The 3793-nt window shown below is 50.4% G+C and overlaps 1 pseudogene across 1 annotated transcript in view; it reads right to left on the bottom strand.

Annotated features, from left to right (window-relative positions):
* The window catches only part of LOC122545253 (uncharacterized), a 121015-nt pseudogene extending 117712 nt beyond the window's left edge, over window positions 1-3303 (bottom strand). Inside the window, exons 1-2 of the transcript XR_015753618.1 lie at window positions 3300-3303; window positions 1913-1992 (exon numbers count right to left, since the gene is read on the bottom strand). The product of XR_015753618.1 is annotated as an uncharacterized LOC122545253 (transcript). The remainder of the gene's footprint in view (window positions 1-1912; window positions 1993-3299) is intronic.
* Between the last annotated feature and the right edge of the window lie 490 nt (window positions 3304-3793).

The raw sequence follows: 3793 nt of genomic DNA, 5'->3' as shown, positions 1-3793 counted from the left end.
CTCCCGTCCAGTTACAGCCAATCTGTACTGACCAGCCTCTCTCTCTCCCCACCCATGAGCAGTCTCTCGGTTTTACATATATAAATATAATTTCAGGAAAATACTATTTGTTTTTTTTTTAATAAGGTTAGATTTTGCTTTGTCTGCCGATGTTAGCACTCATACACGATACGGCTGGGAGATTAGGAATGTGCTGCAGATCATTCTCTCTTCACACCCACAGGCCAAAGTCAGGTCTGCAGTCACAAAATCAATTGACGCCAATAATGAAGAGCTTGGAAGGGTGTTCTGAGGGTCGATGGGAACTCTCTGCACCATCATAGAGCGAGCACTTGAACCTTTAAGGGAGAATTGGCAATGCTACGTTTTATATCTCTGTAATCTGATTTTGGAGAGAAAAGGGCTTTTTAATATAAACAATAAACGTCAAAAGTTTTATACAAATGCTTCCCAATGGTCGTCATCTTTTTCAACAACAGAGCAGAGAGAGGAGTTCTTTGAATACTTCTGAGATGGGAGTGCACGCAGGCAGGCTGGAACTGTTCTGCGGGAAATAACCATGGACACGCTCACTGGAGCGCACAGTCCGTATACACTGACCCTCACTGGAGTACACAGTCCGTATACACTGACTCCCACTGGAGCACACAGTCCATATACACTGACCCTCACTGGAGGGCACAGTCCATATACACTGGCTCTCACTGCTGAACACTTACCATTGTATATGGACTGAGTCAGTATATATTGGACTGTGTTCAGCAGTGAGAGCCAGTGTATATGGACTGTGCCCTCCAGTGAGGGTCAGCGTACAGAGACTGCGCCCCAGTGACAGTCAGTGTTTGCGGACTGCGCGCTCCACGGAGAGTTAGTGTATATGGACTGTACGCTCCAGTGAGGGTCAGTGTATATGGACTGTGCACTCCAGTGGGAGTCAGTGTATATGGACTGCCTACTCCAGTGAGAGTCAGTGTATATGGACTGTGTATTCCAGTGACAGTTAGTGTATATGAACTGTGAACTCTGGCTCTCACTGCTGAACACAGTCCAATATATACTGCCTCTTACCAGAGTTCACAGTCCATATACACTGACTCCCACTGGAGCGCACAGTCCATATACACTGACTCTCCGTGGAGCGCGCAGTCCGTAAACACTGACTGTCACTGAGATGCACAGTCTGTGTACATTGACCCTCACTGGAGCGCACAGTCCGTATACACGGACTCTCACTGGATTACACAGTCTGTATACACTGATTCTCACAGGGGTACACAGTCCATATACACTGACTCTCACTGGGGACAGGGTCCACACACTGACCCTCACTGGAGTACACAGTCCGTATACACTGATTCTCACTGGAGTGCACAGTCCATATACACTGACTCCCACTGGAGCGCACAGTCCATATACACTGACTCCCCGTGGAGCTCGCAGTCTGTAAACACTGTCACTGGGGTGCACAGTCTGTGTACGCTGACCCTCACTGGAGTGCACAGTCCGTACACACGGACTCTCACTGGGGGGACAGGGTCCACACACTGACTGTACCCATCTCTACCCTTTGATCCTACAGTTTGTTCCCTATATGCACCACCCTGTAGATGGCACCAAAACTGGTGATGTAGTGCCCAGATGCCCTCTCAGTCAAGAAGGCTAATGGGATCTTGACCCACTGGGGCAGTGGGCTGAGGAATGGCAGATGGAGTTTATTACAGATAAATGTGAAGTGTCCCATCTTGGTAAAGGAGACCAGGGCAGGACTCGCGCAGTTCGTGGTCGGGCCCTGAGGAGTGATGTCGAACGTGGAAGTGCAGGGTCAGGGTGGCCTCCCAAAACGATGGGCTTAACGGGCAAGAAAGGAGGCATGCTGGGAAATGGAGCACAGTCACTTTCAGGGCAATCTTACCCAAAGTGTCTGGAATGAGCAAGTTGCAGAGTTGGACAGGCTGCAGCTACAGACGGACAGTATTACAGCTGATCCACCAGCTGCAGACAGTACAATATATACATAGATTTCATTTGAATGGAATTGACCTTCAGGTCATCCCCAGGACAATCAGAAACATCGAGTTGATTACCAGGCAGAGGGGCGCCTCACACCTTTATTCGGAGTGGGTGACCCGACCTCTGTTTGGAGGGACAGGGTTGTTAAGAAAGCACATGGTGTTTTGGCTTTCCTTAACAGGGGGACCGAGCTGAAGAGCCGCGAGGCTCAGTGCTTGTCACTGGCCACCCGGGTGTTTTCCTATCTTCCTGGTGGTGGAAATTGAATAAAGATTCGTGCACTTTGTCTTTCAGTGTGTCTCACACCTGCGCACACACACACACCATGGGTTCTGGGGATAAAATAAGCACTACCGCACTTAGGTGGTAGTGTGGGGGAAAAAGAAGAGAAAAAAAAAGAAAAGAGCCGCGAGGTTTTGCTGCAGCTCTACAAGTCCCTGGTGAGGCCACACTTGGAATATTGTGTCCAGTTCTGGTCGCCCTACTATAGGAAAGGTACAGAGGCTCTGGAGAGGGTGCAAAGAAGGTTTCCCAGGATGCTGCCTGGACTGGAGGGCTTGCCTTATGAAGAAAGATTGAATAAGCTCGGAGTTTTCTCTCTGGAAAGAAGGAGGAAAAGGGGAGACCTGATCGAGGTGTACAAAATTATGAGAGGAATAGATAGAGTCAATAGCCAGAGACTTTTCCCCAGGGCAGGATTGACTGGTACGAGGAATCATAGTTTGAAGATATTAGGGGGAAGGTATAGGCGAGACGTCAGAGGTAGGTTCTTTATGCAGAGAGTTGTGAATGCGTTGCCAGCCGTGGTGGTGGAAGCCGAGTCATTGGGGACATTTAAGCGACTGATGGACATGCACATGGAGAGCAGTGAGTTGAGGGGTGTGTGGGTTAAGTTATTATATTTTACATTAGGATTAGGTCTCGGCACAACATCGTGGGCCTAAAGGCCTGTTCTGTGCTGGACCTGTCTATGTTCTATGTTCTAACACATCCAGGAATGGTTGCCAAAGGACCACCTTGCTATTGACATGTCAATCCCTTGGTTGGGTCGGATCGAGCGGGGTGATCTATTGGTGGATGTCGAAGACCCTCCCAACAGGAGACGAAGACGTTTAAGCATACAAAAATGGCCACCGCACCACCCAGGGGAACGGTAACTCGAGATCAATCATCCACGAGGATCAACCGAGAGAAGATGACCACCTACCCATCGCCACGAGGATCAACCGAGGGAAGGTGACCACCTACCCATCGCCATGAGGATCAACTGAGGGAAGATGACCACCTACCCATCGCCACGAGGATCAACCGAGAGAAGGTGACCACCTACCCATCGCCACGAGGATCAACCGAGGGAAGGTGACCACCTACCCATCGCCACGAGGATCAACCGAGAGAAGGTGACCACCTACCCATCGCCACGAGGATCAACCGAGGGAAGGTGACCACCTACCCATCGCCACGAGGATCAACCGAGGGAAGGTGACCACCTACCCATCGCCACGAGGATCAACCGAGAGAAGGTGACCACCTACCCATCGCCACGAGGATCAACCGAGGGAAGATGACCACCTACCCATCGCCACGAGGATCAACTGAGGGAAGATGACCACCTACCCATCGCCACGAGGATCAACTGAGGGAAGATGACCACCTACCCATCGCCACGAGGATCAACCGAGAGAAGATGACCACCTACCCATCGCCACGAGGATCAACTGAGAGAAGGTGACCACCTACCCATCGCCATGAGGATCAACCCCAAGATGTAGCGTAGTGGGAT

Source organism: Chiloscyllium plagiosum, unplaced genomic scaffold, assembly GCF_037043375.1.
Source record: "Chiloscyllium plagiosum isolate Xiang-an unplaced genomic scaffold, Cpla_swu_hap1 HiC_scaffold_38, whole genome shotgun sequence".
Taxonomy (NCBI): Eukaryota; Metazoa; Chordata; class Chondrichthyes; order Orectolobiformes; family Hemiscylliidae; genus Chiloscyllium; species Chiloscyllium plagiosum.
This window is presented reverse-complemented; position numbering and strand designations above follow the sequence as displayed.